Source organism: Misgurnus anguillicaudatus, chromosome 2, assembly GCF_027580225.2.
Source record: "Misgurnus anguillicaudatus chromosome 2, ASM2758022v2, whole genome shotgun sequence".
Lineage (NCBI taxonomy): Eukaryota > Metazoa > Chordata > Actinopteri > Cypriniformes > Cobitidae > Misgurnus > Misgurnus anguillicaudatus.
Window position 1 is genome coordinate 39,998,305 of NC_073338.2, and position 16,237 is coordinate 40,014,541.

General features: G+C 37.6%; 1 long non-coding RNA gene across 2 annotated transcripts; it reads left to right on the forward strand.

The window, feature by feature from the left end:
• Positions 1 to 587: 587 nt before the first annotated feature.
• Positions 588 to 4,472, forward strand: LOC129418800 (uncharacterized). Of its 2 annotated transcripts, XR_012371156.1 has the most exons (5): positions 588 to 790; positions 1,048 to 1,129; positions 1,932 to 1,997; positions 2,976 to 3,152; positions 4,123 to 4,472. It is a non-coding gene; the product is annotated as an uncharacterized lncRNA (long non-coding RNA). The 2 variants fall into 2 exon arrangements; XR_012371155.1 differs by lacking the exon at positions 588 to 790 and having other exon boundaries at positions 828 to 1,129.
• Positions 4,473 to 16,237: the final 11,765 nt, after the last annotated feature.

The window sequence follows — 16,237 nt, forward strand, 5'->3', positions numbered from 1 at the left end:
CTTGATATATATCGAATAACTGCAATATTCAATACCAAATCTTAACTCCATTTTGAACCCAACAATGGGTCAAAAAGGGACAAACCCATCCAGTTGGGTTGTAATTTAACTAGGGCTAGGCCAATACCAGTGGAGGCCGGTGACTTCTTTTTCCAAGGTGATTTTCGATGCGAAGTTCGTCAAAACATTTATGTAGCCTGTCATGTGTGTGGTTCTTAATTTCAAACTATGTGTTCTGCACGTTGAGCGATCCTGTGTGCATCACGTGTCTTATCAAAATAAGTGCCTGCTTCAGACGCATCTAAAGGGTTTATGATAAAAGAGACGCTTGCGTTTGCCAGATACTCAAATAACCTCATGCGTAATCAGAGTTTACTGTTAAGGGAGTGTCTTGCGTGTATTTTGTGAACGTGAGCATCTCTTTTATCATAAACGTTTTTGAAGCGTGTGCCGCAGGCACTTATTTTGACAAAACACGTGATGCACATGGTTCACACACTGTAACAAATTGCTGTAGTTTCTACAGCAAAATTTTACAGGAAATTCCTGTTTTAACATTTTACAAGATTTTAGTTTTGTTCACAATGCATTATGGGTAAAAGAAGGTATTACAGCTGTTAACAGTATATTTTCATTTAAACTGTAATTGAATTTACAGGCAGAAGGTGTTGCCACTGTATATCATATGTTTTTACAAAAATTAATTGTGAAATGGCATCATGGGATTGCGTGGGTGTATTTACATTTGAAATGGACATGAACACTGAAGAGTCATCATTCAAAAGTGTTGGTAAGTTCACGTAAATCATTCAAATATAGTACAGTATTCAACTAAGTACTATTATGGTCATTTAAATAGTGATATTTGGTATGCGACCGCTATACCAGATATTATTAACATAACAGATGTTAATAATTTGTATTTCACAACAGCGTGTCATTAAGACATGTAGCAAAATATAAAATTAAATTCTTTACATTATTTTAAATGTTACATTTGGTAGTTATGTGTCATTAACTTTATAACGTTTCAGATGTTTGTTTCAGGCATGAGCGAGGCAGCAAAAAGCGCGAGGGGTCTCGTAATGGCTGGACTGCAAGGTGGAGAGACGAATCTTCAAACTTAAAGGTAAAAAACATTGTACATGCTGTGCATTTTATCATGGATGCGTGCTAAAGTGTTTTTAGACCATTGCTGTTAATTAAACGCGACACTGAATTGCTTGTTAAAGAAAACTACGTTATAAACGCGTACGTTATTTGCTGCCAGTTTAAAAATTAGATATGGTTGGATATCGTGCAAATTTCTAGTTTATTTCGCCAGCTTATACTCCTTACTAAGGGCACGTCAACATGTTTAACATAATACCCGCGTTATATCTGAGTTGAATGTGCAGTAGTTTTGAATTCAGGCGCAAGGCAGCAAAGATGTCACGCCATACGGGTCAACTTCAGGGTGGTGAAGCACCAAAAACATCATACAGGACGTTTTATTTTTGCATACGGCTGTAGTTTGTTGCCATTTTGTTAAAGTATTTTGGATTGCTGTTAAATGAACGTGACATTTAAATTGAATTGCTTGTGAAAGAAAACGAACGTAAGGTTACACGATAAATGCGTATTTGCTCTTATCTTAGAAAATATGGTTGGATGCTGCGATTTTCTATTCTAGTTTATTTCGTCAGTTTATTTTCCTTACTTAAGGTAGTGTTTAACATATTAATTGTGTCATACTTAAGTTAATGTGAAGGAATTTGATGCCTGTTATTTCGACCAGAAATATTTTATAACATTAGCCAACATAGTCAGATGTAATTAATTTTCCAGTTTGTTGTTCACTTTTTACATGTTAGTATAGGTGCTTGCAGTGTTGTTTTAAACGTGAAATTTGGTTAGGTTGGAGTGTAATTAAGTTTAACATTGTTTTTCAGGCACGAGACAGCAGAGATTGCAACTCTAACCTGATAGGACTGGTGGTGTGAGACAAATGAGAAAAGGTGAAAAACCCACTGTGTACACTGCCCTTTTTCATGGATGGATGCTATACTTCACTGTTGACTTTGCTATTTTATAAAGTATTTTTAGACATGTATCACTGCAAGTTGTGTCAGCATGAGAGCAATACTATTATAGGCTTTACTCAGCATATGAAAGTACACAGTAATGTTCGTAACTTGTTCCTTTACATGTGGAGTACCTGAATGCTCCCGTGCATTCAAAAAATTTCAGCATTCAAGTCTCATTTAAACAGAGACCTAAGAGGGTATCGTAGAAGTGTCAGATTTGACCAAACAGGCACCACAATGACTTGACAAATTTAAGTTTGTAATTTCACATGTACAAGCCTAAAGGACTTTATTGGACATTTAAAGGAACACGCCCAGATTTTGGGAATTTAGTTTATTCACCGTATCCCCCAGAATTAGATAAGTCCATACATACCTTTCTCATCTCTGTGCGTGCTGTAACTCTGTCTGACGAGTATATTGTATACTGTTAAAAGATAGTTGTGTCTCATATCACCTTGTTATTTGTACACGGTGTGACTATACAAATCACAACACATAAATAGGAAAATGTTTGCGTTATTTTGTCACTTATTAGGAGCAGTATACTAGCTGGAGCCATTCACTTCCAGTCTTTGTGCTAAGCTTAGCTAGTGGGGGCTGCGTCACACAGAGTTACAGCACGCATGAAGATGAGAAAGGTAGGCATGGACCCATCCAACCCTGGGGGACACGGCGAACAAGCCAAATTCCCAAAATCTGGCCGTGTTCCCCCAAAAGACCATATAGATGAAGGTAGGGAGATAAAATGCCCTTTTAAGAGCTGTGAGAGGACATTTAGTGTTAACTTCACATTTGCTTCTGTCTCAAGAATACATAAAAACAACAATGTTTTGAAATCTGTTGTATTTGTTCAATAAATGTTGACTGTTATATTTTCTCTTACATTTTATATTTCTTGTTTTTAAGATTATTTTTAGGTGAAATCCTCAATGCAACTCAGTGGATGCTGAGTATGGACGGTCAGGTGGTTGTGAATCCACACCCCAACCTTGTGGCTGGATTTGCAGCTTTGTTCGCATCATACTACAACTTCAACCTGGTTTACCAGAGGGAGGCATCCTCCACACTTAAATTTGTTCAAAGGTAATTATATTCACATAGGGAGCTATTTGTTTTATAGCAGTGTTTCTCAACCAGGGGGATGGGACCCCCCAAGTAGGCCTTAAGACTTTTAAATGACAGTTATTCAAAATACAACAAAACAAGCATGATAAGCTAACACAATCTTAAATCAAGAGATTTCTTATTGTTTGGATGTTTTTTCAACAAATTTACATTGTGTAGACATGCCAAGCTCTAGTACAGGGGTGCCCAACCCTGCTCCTGGAGGGCTACCATCCTGCAGACTTCAGTTCCAACCCAGCTCCAACACCAATACCTGTCTGTAATTATTAAGCAACCCTGAACACCTTGATTAGCTGCTTCAGCTGTGTTTGATTGGGGTTGGAGCTAAAATCTGCAGAATGGTAGCCCTCCAGGAACAGGGTTGGGCACCCCTGCTCTAGTATATTTTATTTGGTAGAAATAAGGCTTTTGACATTGTTTTGGACAATAGGTTGAAAAGAAAAAAGGTTGACAACCACTTTTTTAAAATGTGTACTTTCCTGGTGTATATGTTGTATTTATAGATAAATATGGTAACATAAGGTTCTTACTTTGGAGTATGAACAGGTTAATTAAAAGAGACCATTCTTGTCCTCAGATAATCAAAACAGTGCTGTGGCTGCGTTTGTAATTATTTTTGTTGGTGAAAAAACAGGAATTATGCTGTCTAAAATGTAAGCCTTTTAATACTAACTTCTTCACAATTTTTGTTTAATTTTTTCTTACTGGATTTCATCACGTAACGTAACGTTATGTGGGCACTCTGTAGATGTGTTTTTTTTCCTGCATTATACTATTTTCATTTGAAAAATAAAATTATATATACACACACACCAGGAAAGTACCCATGCTACCATATGATATTTAAGTGTTTATATGTACATTTGTATGTAAATGTACATATATACATGTATATTCTAAAATTTATTTTTGTTTGTTCTTTGTGCAGATGTTTTGTTGGAATCACAGCTACCACTGGCATCAAGACAGCATCAAGAGGCAAAAAAGTGGAAACGCCTCTGAGAAGAGAAACAACACCATCAACCCTCATGTGTGTAGTCTTTTCAGAAAATTATTGGACTTTGAATGGTTACGCATGTAACTTCTTGTTCATGTATAAAGACCAAAACATGTTGTAAATAGGCCAGTTCTGTGATTGAACACTTGTGTTTCTAGACATACAAGTTATGTCATGTTCTAACACAGATTCAACAAGATCTTAAATGTAACACAAACCATGTTTAGATGTTTTATAGATGCCATTGTTTTAGAATATTCAGGATTGAGTGGAATAGTTGCTGAAACAACATCATTTCTTTGAAAGTACTTTGCTGTCAGTTTTAATAAATGTTGTTCTTGAAGCACCTCTGACTTTGGTTGCATTATTCTGTAAATTACATTTAATTCAGTTTTCATTCTCCTGTATTTACAGGAATAGATTTGGTAAATATATTAGTGTAATGATGTAGTAAAAATTCTTAACAGCATTTGAATGTAAACCTATTACAATATCATCTTGGGTTTTGGGGAATTTACAGGATTTTATTGGCAACTCTAGTTGCCAACTATATACTGTAATTTATTGGAATTACAAAAAAATACTGTAACTCATAATACAAGTGTAATTCATTATAACTGTAAAAATAAACAACAAAGTACTGTATTTTACAAACAAGAATTAGCTGTAAATTGCTTTACAGTATAATGCTGCAGTCCATTTTACAGCAATTAATAATTTTTTTACAGAACTTTATTGGCAACTTTTTTGCCAGCTAAATCCTGTAAATTCTACAGTCAATTTTTTACAGTGCATGATGCAACAAACATATTTTGAAAACACGAGCAACACACACGACACACATATATTTTGAATTTGCTCCCCTCGGAGGAGCAGTCACAAGCTGCCACTGCCGATACCACTTTTTCGTGTGTGATACCGATGCCGATAAAACAACCTTGAGTATCTGTCGATACCCCAATACCATCTCTATTACCCCTTTAATCAATTAAGCTGCAAATAACATGTTAGCCCTAAAAAAAAAGCTTAAACACTGCAAAAAATCTGTGAGACGTCACTTTTTGTTAATATACTGTTTCAAACAAACGGAGCGTAGCTAACTCCTCCCCCTACCCCTCCCTTCCGTGCTTTCAAGAACGCACCTAACCCCCACCCCCAAATCCTTCTTGTCGTTTATTGGCTGGAACACTTTGTTTTGTTTCGTGATGCTAGGTTTGGCCACTGTGTTTTTATTGCGGTTTGTGGAGCCTGGGCTGTTTAGGTTTTTTACAATTTGATCAGCAGACAGGCAGCAAGCAGATAGTGAGGAGAAGTTTGCTGTATGTAACATGTTTTATGGTCTAGAGCACCTTTAAATTGTATATTTTTTATCTAAAATATATACTTATTTTCTAAGGTCATTTTGCTCATAGAAAGGCATCTTAATTTAGGAATTTTTAGATATTTGTACTGAAAACAAGACAAAAATACTAAGAAAGAAGGTAATTTTTTGCAGTGAACTACACGCTGATTTTCAAGAAAACATTTTCTTAGTAATTTTGTTTTGTTTTTCAGTAAAAATATCTAAAAATTCTTGAATTTTTTTCTTGAAAATCATTTTTTGCAGTGCAGAACTCAAACATTTTAATGTGCAACACTGAAAAAAATGATTAATTGAATTTAATCAATTTTTTAAGGCAAGTGGCTGCAATCAACCCATTTAAGCTACATTTAAACAAAAAAGATTAGTAAAGTAAAATAAAATATAACACTTTTGTTTAAATGTAGCTTAAATACATTTATTGTAACCACTTACCTTAAAAAAATGGATTAAATTCAATGAATATTTTTTTCAGTGTGTGCAAATTCAAGACACAATGAAACATTGTGCAATACTGCTGCTTCATTTTTATTTAAATGTTTTATTTAAACAGACTATTAGTACAATTTTTTGTTAGTCAGCACAAAAATTCAAAATGAAATTTAAGGTGTAACTTTGGACAATTTAAAGTGCAACTTTGTGCAAATTCATGTTGCTCAGCAAGCTGGGCTTTATGCCAAGTTATGACAAGGTCCATGTTGGTATCGGATCAAATTGTACTCCACGACATCTATACCGATACTGGATATCAATAATATCGATACTGAATATCAGATTGGCACACCCCTAATTTTTAACCTATACTGAGTTGTTTCAACCCAAATGCTGATTTTTTTTAACCCATTGTTGGGTCAAATATAAACATTCTCTCGCTAAATTTAACACAAAGCCCATGTTTGTCTCTTTTTGACCCAATGCGGGGTTGAAAATAACTGAATTATTTTTTTGCGTGTATGTCCTTGCAGTAAAGCTATAATGTGTAGCAGGTGTTAATTTAAAAATGTCAAGATGCAAACAGACCCCTTTACTTGACAGTTGGAGGCGGAGGATCTGGAAATACTGTAGGCTATCATGTATAAGGGACCACAACACCCTCTTTTCCCTTTTTTCTGCAGTGGCCAACACACACAGACACACACACACACACACACACAATTGTCAAGGTGAGCCGACCACAATTACACAAAATGGATAGCAAGATGCTTCACTGACCACCTGCCTCTACAGCATTTCTTCTTTTTCCTGACATGCACACCCCCCTCACACACACATATACACACACGCACACACACGCACGCACGCAAGCACGCACGCACGCACACACACACACACACACACACACACACACAGCAGGTCAAGGCCCTGACAGGTGTGTCCACACCCCTGCAGTGGAAGTGCTACGGGGGGCAGAATGTTTCAGGGCTCAGTAATTGATAGTGACTGGACAAATAGTGGTGAATCGGATGGGGGGGAGGATGCTGTCAGACCTGAAGACATGAACTCTGCTGAGGAGAGCAATACTTCACCAGACTCACCCTCCTACTCTCATCTCATTCATTAGCAGCCACCTGATGGAAGTCCACTGATCGATCCACTGGGCTTCCTCTGCCCAGAACAAGAGGAAAAACCACACTCTCATTTCACAACAGCCACAGAGAGAAGACCTTTGGATCGAAGAGAGTGAAAAAATTGCACAACTAAAGTAAAGTTTTTTTTGAATAACTTTTGAAAAAGGAGTGTTTAAATATTACACTACATCTAGGTCACCAATCAAAATGCAAGCAATTCCAACCAATTTCAGTTCCTATAGATGGTGAACATGGCGTATAGGTAATGGCTTCGATGCCCCGTGAATGCATATATGGTTAATATGTATAGTTTTTATGCTGACAGCATAATTTGTAAAACAAAATGTAAGCATTTTCATTATAGCTGTCTCAGATTCTGGAACCCCACTGTATGTGCACTTGATGAAAGATATTTCGTGAAAAACTGCTATACTCAGCATTGCATTTTGTCTAAGGGGAAAGTAAGGTCCATTTTAGTGTACCACGAGTGATAAAATGGGCAGGCCTGGCCCTGTCTTCAGCGAAAATGTACATTACTGTGTTTGTATGGGTGTTGGAGGAGAGAGTCCCGTGAGGTGTTTCCATCAGGGGAAAATTACACTGACAGAACAGGGGACGCAGAACTGAGAGAAAAAGGTCACAGTGCCTGAGGTCATAATGGAAAGCAGAACGGGCGAGAGGAACATTAGTAACCCCAAACCTAATGGTCTGCGCATAGCTTGCTGTGGGCGGGAGAGGGTGACATATAAAAAGACATAGTGGAGGTAAGAAACAGAGGGCATTTTGCGGACAGTGTGTTTCCGCTGTGGGCTTTAACAAGCACTGTGATCTAAGATCCGAGGAGTAATGGTTTAGTGTGATGCATGCGAGGTGTTTAAATACAGAGTTCGTTGAAAATTAGAAGGGAGAGTTGACGGGAACAGAGCTCATTTGGTATGTTCTACCTGATTGGGTCTGTTTCAGCGATCGCTGAGAAGAGAGTCTGTGTAAGGTGCACCTCTGTCACCAGGGGTGATAAATGATGCTACATTTCCAATAGCAACTAGAGCATATGGAGACGTCAGGCTGATGTATGCTGCACTATACAGCATGGTCAAGCAGCTATTTGATGTGCATAGCTGTGCATTTCTTCATATTTGTGCCAACTGTTGTTCATCTGCTTCATAACTAGCTACTTGTGCTTTATGAGCAGTACTGAAACACACACACACACACACACACACACACACACACACACACACACACACACACACACACACACACACACACACACACACACACACACACACACACACACACACACAACTGATGTAATATAAATTCTAGGAGATTATGTACAGCGATAACTATACAACTAACCAAACCGATTAAACAAAGACAGACCAACCAACTAATTCTGTGTACATAAACAAATCAAACATGTTTCATGCATATAAATGAATGTTAGTAATTCAACCAACAAATATCAGTCAGTCAGTTAGTCAGTCGGTCAGTCAGCCAGTTAGTAAGTTAATTTGTTGGTTGATTAGTAATTTAGCTAGTTAGTTAGTCAGTCAATAAGTTAGAAAGTTTATTTGTTGGTTGGATAGTAATTTAGCCAGTTGGTTGGTTTGTTGGTTAGTTAGTTCATTTGTTGGTTGGTTAATAATTTAGCCAGCCAGTTAGTTAGGCAGCCAGTAAGTTAGAAAGTTTATTTGTTGGTTGGTAAGTAATTTAGCTAGTTGGTTGGTTAGTTCGTTAATTTGTTGGTTGGTTAGTAATTTAGCCAGTTAGTCAGTTAGCCAGTTAGTAAGTTAATTTGTTGGTTGGTTAGTAATTTAGCCAGTTGGTTGGTTAGTTAGTTAGTTCATTTGTTGGTTGGTTAGTAATTTAGCCAGTTAGTTAGTCAGTTAGCCAGTTAGTAAGTTAATTTGTTGGTTGGTTAGTAATTTAGTTAGTCAGTGAGCAAGTTAGTAAGTTAATTTGTTGGTTGATTAGTAATTTAGCCAGTTGGTTGGTTGGTTAGTTAGTTAATTCATTTGTTGGTTGGTTAGTAATTTAGCCAGCCAGTAAGTTACTAAGTTTATTTGTTGGTTGGTTAGTAATTTAGACAGTTGGTTGGTTAGTTAGTTAGTTAGTTAGTTCATTTGTTGGTTGGTTATTAATTTAGCCAGTTAGTTAGTCGGCCAGTGAGCAGGTTAATTTGTTGGTTGGTTAGTAATTTAGCCAGTTGGTTGGTTGGTTAGTTAGTTAGTTCATTTGTTAGTTGGTTAGTAATTTAGCCAGTTAGTTAGTCAGTTAGCCAGTTAGTAAGTTAATTTGTTGGTTGGTTAGTAATTTAGTTAGTCAGTGAGCAAGTTAGTAAGTTAATTTGTTGGTTCATTAGTAATTTAGCCAGTTGGTTGGTTAGTTAATTAATTTATTAGTTGGTTAGTCAGTCAGCCAGCCAGTAAGTTACTAAGTTTATTTGTTGGTTGGTTAGTAATTTAGACAGTTGGTTGGTTGGTTAGTTAGTTAGTTCATTTGTTGGTTAGTTATTAATTTAGCCAGTTAGTTAGTCGGCCAGTGAGTAGGTTAATTTGTTGGTTAGTAAGTAATTTAGCAAGTTGGTTGGTTAATTAGTTAGTTAGTTAGTTAGTTAGTTAGTTTATTTGTTGGTTGTTAGTAAGTTAGCTAGTTAGTTAGTCAGCCAGTATGTTAATAAGTTTATTTGTTGGTTGGTTAGTAATTTTGCAAGATAATTGGTTGGTTTGTTGGTTGGCTAGTTAGTTAGTCAGTCAGTCAGTCAATCAATCAGTCAGTCAGTCAGTCAGTCAGTCAGTCAGTCAGTCAGTCAGTAATTCAGTCAGCTAGTTGGTTACTCACTTAATCAGTAAGTTAGTCTTTTATCAGTTTTTTATTAATAAAGTCAGTCAATTAGTGAGTGTGTCATTTAAATAGTCAGTCCACAAGTTAGTAATTCAGTCAGTCAGTTAGTTACTTGTTCAGTCAGTCCATAATTTAGTTTGCCAAAGTTTAGATTCAATCTTAGGTATTTTATATTGCACATTGCAAAGCAAGAGCTGCACTTCTGAAAATGTTAGAGGTCGATTGCGGAAAGATTGAAACATATGGTGCGTGTTGCTGCAGACTGAGCTCAAAATGTGTATTTTGCTGGACTTGATACCAATCTGTGAATCCAGTCAACGCAGATCTGCACCAAACTTTATCTGCCACACCATCTCCCTGTTCACCTCTCCATCTGTCTTTTCAGCCTCATTCTGTCTGGCGAAGTGACCCATTCTTCGTGAGTCCATTCAATCACACTGAGCCCACACAACAATAACTGCAATATTGGATTTTTACAAACTCTATCCCTCAGGACAGAAGCACGGGCAGGAGTATAACACTAGCCAGACCAGGTGGGAGGGCAACCGGCCACACACAAACTAAAGTTATCGACTCAGGGAGGAGAGTTCAGGGGACAACAGGATTCAATGAATAATATAAAGCACCGGGCTTAAACAGAAAGGGTAAATGTGTGAAAGACGTATTTAGAGCTCTGTCAATAACCTAACATGTTGATTGATTAGCTGTTATCAGTAGACTCTTTAGCAGCAGGACAGTTTGCGTGCCGTAGAGTCTGGTGTTGTCATTGCAGGATAACCTGAGCAAGAACAACAGAAACAACACGTGTAAACAGAGGAAATGAGATTACATCTAAACATCACCTCCTAATCTTCACACGATCCGCATGCTCAGCATCATTGATTAAATGGACCGCGTCAAGGTGAATGCATTAAAAGTCACACGTTACATTTTTGTGTGTGTGCCTAAATCATCCACTTCAGATACTGATTTTGTTTTGAGGTACTTCAACAAATTGTCTTGAATTACCGAAAGCACCAGTTTCTAGGCAACAGCAAATGTGATCATACAGAAAAAACATCATCTGTCAGGCTACAGTTTGTGACACTGGGACTTGTGATGCTCATAACTCGCACACTCTGACCAAAGATCGATATAAATAAAAAATAGATAATGTTTATGGAAGGAAACTCGCCATTGAGTAAATGTCATGAGTTGTCAGTATAGGCAAGATGGGTAAATCTAAGAATTTTGTCAAGGCTACAACTAATCCAAGGGCCATTTTGCTCTAAATTCAAATAAGATGATTCTTATAAGTTGTAGTGTTTGATATGAGGATGCATTTATAAGGAAATCTTTTGTATTTGGTGTTGCTGTTGTGGTGGTAGGAGGACTATTCATTTATTAAAAAACTTGAAAGTGCTTTCACACATACAGTATCTGCACAAAACAGTCAAGTTTTACAAAAAAAGTTTGGTATCTAAGTGTGTGGATGTGTGTGTGAGAGATATCTCAGGTCATAAAATGTCCATGGTGGTACGAGGCTCCGTGGAGAGGACAGCAGTCTGGTTATGCTATTCCCCTCTGTTGTGATGAAAAGGTCAGTACGTCCTTGCTTTGAAGCGGAGCCCACACACTTTCTCAGTAGGGCACAGTTCTGTCCACACATCCACCCTCGTATCCGAGATCTTCAAAAGACACACACTCTGCCCTTTAATGCCCTACATGGGCCATGAAAGGACTGCTGCATTAGACAGACAGTTACACGATAAGAAAAAATAAAAACTAGAATGAGATATAGTTGTTCACAAGATAGGGGAGATATTTTGTCAAATCCGTGCTTATGTGTACGTAACAGGGATACATGAATAGGTATACTGGGCCCTATTTTAACGATCTAAGCGCATTATCTAAAGCGCACGGCACACGGTCTAAATGGGCGTGTCCGATGCCACTTTTGCTAATTTAACGACGGGTAAAATGGTTTGTGCGCCGAGTGCATGGTCGAAAAGGGTTGTTCATATTCTCCTAATGAGTAATGGGTGTGTTTTGGGCGTAACGTGCAATAAACCAATGAGAGTCTTATCTCTCATCCCGTTTAAAAGCCAGTTGCGCTGGTGCTATGTCTAATTCCTATTTAGATGACGGACTTTGTAAACTGAAAAACTAAAGCGGAGGAAGAAGACCCCCAGTTCAAGAATAATGTTAAAAATGTGTTGTTTTAATTTTTATTGATTTTTTTTTTATTAACTTTTAAAAGCCGTTTTCTTTCAGTCATAGAAGTAAAAATAGCAGGCTTTTAATTTATGTAAATGTATTGATATCCTATATATCATTGTAACCTCATAAAATAATTTGCAAATATACAAGAAAGTTTTTTACTCTAAAAATACAAACAAGAGATAAAGAATTTACTAACATGTGGAGAGCCGAAACGTTTCAGCACTTAGACAGTGCCATATGGGATTTTTTAAAAGCATTACTTAAAATGTTTCTCATCTCACCATATCCACAGGTACAGAGTCATCATATACAATAAATCCGTAAGGTAGCATTTAATTTAATTTAGTATTAAAAATAGATGCATTTGTTTAAAGCAAAGAATTTATTTACTTACCAGGCAGGTGAAGCAGCTCTTTATGCCTTCTAACGTCTCTTAATCAGTCCTCATTTATGTCCAAGAGACTCACTAATAATCTTTTACATTTCAATCCTTTAATCTTTAATAGTTAAAAGCGTTTTTGTGCTGCTGCGCATACATGTATGTGATAAGCAAACCAGCATTGTCATCCCATTTATAAGCGCATATTACTAACACACTCTTTAAATAACAAAAACAAATTGCGCTATTGACTTTAGACTTAGACCAGGTTTTTGTTGGTCAATGGCGTAGTCTATTTTAGTTGCCTCAAAATAGCAACGTGCCAACAATGCGCCTGAACACACCTCGTTTTTAGATCAGAATGCCCATGGGCGCTTTTTTTGCATTTAAAAAAAAATTCTACAAAGAGTGTAAAATGCAGTGTAAAAATCCTCAGGCACATGGGCTTATGGGTATTCCTCGCAGCATTTTGAACTGATAATTTTAAGTTAATTGAACTTGAATTGTTAGGCTTAGGTAGCGTGCACACCAAAGCTTTTAAACGCGGTTCAAAATGCCTGGAGGACGCCAAATGCCAGCTATTTTTCAATGCTTTTTGTTTATCACTCGTTGTACGATGCGTTGGTTGTTGTGATATTTGTCCCACTCCTCCTCCACTATGATTGGACGGGCGTGTGAGAACTGACATTGACGAGCTGAGCTTTTTACACAAAGTTAGGGGTTGTGCACACCAAAACTTTGAAATGCGGCTGAAAACGCCTGAAGGACACCGATTGCCAGCTGTTTTTTAGCTGAGCGCCAGCTTTCTACAGCCGAGCGCTTTGGTAGCTGTGATATTTGAGCTGTGAGCCGGTTGGTTGTTGTGATACTTGTCCCGGCCCTCCTTCACTGTGATTGGACAGCCGTGTGAGAACTGACATTGACGAGCAGAGCTTTTCACACAAAGTTGAATCTTTCAACCTCAGCGCCGAGCGCGGAAAAACCATGAAGCACTGGTTTTTGGCGCGTAAAAAACCCGCTAGCTGCTGGCTTAGTTGAAGAACGCCGAGCTTACAGGCATTAAACTCCAGGGCTGAAAATGAGTCCCACTACAACCCTGTAAAGTATACAAAATTGTGCTACCTGTATACACAAACTAAAATATAAGAATTGTATATTGAACAGACAAAAAAGTATACTGATTTTAGGCTAAAGTGTAAGTAGATGGTGGATAAATGAACAGTTCTTCATTCAGTCCCTAAGTTTAAAAATGGGTCTTTACAAAATTCTCCCCTCATTGCTTTATTGCTTGGTGAAAACAACCGCCTTTCCTGCCAATGCCATTCTATTGCCTTCATCCAGAATTGAGTGTCCAACTACAATTTAAACGCCATCTGAATGTCACCCATCTCGAGTACACCTTCGTGCAAGGGCATAATCCACACCAGTCTCTCTATAAAAGAGCCATCCTCGTAAAGACAGTCAAGGATGTATATAAAAGCTGCTTTAGCAAACACACAGCATAAATAATTGACAGCAATGGAGAATGTGTCTCGGTAATGATACACAATGAATACAAACAACAGGGACTTTGTCTGGTTCCTTTCTATAACATTATATTAAGTATACTTATACTGTCATATATGATGTATTATAACAAAATAATTATTAATATTATGATGCATTTAGCCTTCCTGCTTGTGTTATAATGGCAAAAAATGGTCCCGAGTGAGAAATGAGGCCTTTGAAATGTCTTGTCTCGCTCATCAGATTAACAGATTCCTCTTACAGTAAGTAATCTTAAAATGACTTTTACAGCAATACGGTGGAACCGTGCCAAGTTTGAGAGATGCATTTTAAAGTCGCCTTTTCATTGAGCATGCCAAACAAAAGCTTCTCCGCTTCACTTAACTTTTGACAAACGCATAATTGAGAGAACAAAAACATTAGATCCATAAGTAATACTCCAACTCAGACTTTCTGTATAGATTCAATCAAAAATCAATATGCAGATGAATGATGCAGCGTTACATCAAAGACGATAAAAAAACTTTTGCAATGTTCAACCGCGAGAAGTGTTTCAATCTCCAGTCAATCTCTTAAAATTTAGAGGCACTTCCAGAAGATTGGATGGAGGCATTTGGGAAAATACAGCGTTACAGGTGTGTTACAGGTGCTTCATTTCATCTGATTAGGAAGAAGTTGTGATCGCTTACCCGACTCAGCTTTGATACGTCTCAGTCGATGCGCTCCTCCAGGAATCATTTCTCTCCCTCACCGGGCCGCAGATGCATTGATCAATTGTTGTTTTCTCTTCAAAGTCAAAGCGAGTTAGTGCTAATTCAATGGAGAGCTGGAGTAAGACGGCCTCTTGTGCTCCTCTGGGGATGTTCATTCCACCTGACTGTGTGCTGCAAACACAACTCTTGAATAGCAATGTGAGAATACTCTAACCTTCAGCACAGATCAGTGATCAGTCATATGGGGTACAACATGCCTATAATCCAATTAGGATAAATATTCTGTTTTAATGACCTTAAATATAACATTCGTAAATAATACTGTCCATTTACTTAACTCTTTCCCCGCCAACATTTTTCATGATTTTCACCAAAGTTTAATGCCTCCCAGAAAATGTTCTTCTTTAAATATATAAACCTACAATATATTAAATGAAAGAACAGACCCTCTGCTTTAGAAAAAATGTTTCATCGTACCTTCATCAGTTCTCTTTTTATCACCTCTCAAATATGGGTAGGTTTCTTCAAAAACACCAAATTTTTAGCAAAAAGCTGAGATAATTCCATTTTTGTAAAGGATAAATCCTCTTTTGATAGAGATCAGAATCAGAGCGATCCTCAAAACTTAGATGGAAATACAGCTGTTTGGCCTAGGGCGATACTTCCGGGTTTTATAAGTAAGGGATAATGTAGAGGCAGCCGGTAGTTATTGGGAAATAAGCCCCGACAGTGTGATCAGGACCCGACGCGAAGCGGAGGGTCTTGTATCACACTGAAGGGGCTTATTTCCCAATGACTACCGGCTGCCTCTACATTATCCCGCTTATTACACGGCTACTTGCCACATAAGAAAAAAACTGGACATGAATATGAATTTGAAACATTTTATTGGCATATTTGTTTTAAATTAACATTTTTATCCTTCCGCGAAACTTTGCACAGATGCATAAAATGATCGTAATACCTTATTAAGATCCGCTGCTTCATACTTGTCTGTCTACATTTTTTCTCTTTTAGCCAGTCTTTGAGAAGTTTTAATCCCCATTCTGTATTTTTGTGTGTGTTGGCTTCGTAGCTGTCATGCTCTATTTTGTCAAGTTCAGTCTCAGTAAGCTCTCTGTGTCTTGTCGTGGTTGTCGAGTGTTTGTCACAAGATGGCGCCAAACAGACAGTAATCTTTATTGATCTTTATTGGCGCTGAGCGATTTTACTTGTGCAAGTAGTCCGGCTATGCGTTATTAATTTGGAGCGGTTATTATTTGAAAAGAACAAACCTGCAAATGTCTCAACTGACCAATCAGAATCAAGCATTCCAGAGAGCCGTGTAATAAGTTACAGATAAGAGCGGTATCATGGATTGACGAGATAACTCATCAATGGCGGGGAAAGAGTTAATCCAAAAGTTACAAAAATCATTGTGCCACAAAACTGTTTCTCTGGCCTGACGTTGTCATACTCAATTCTAGTCAGA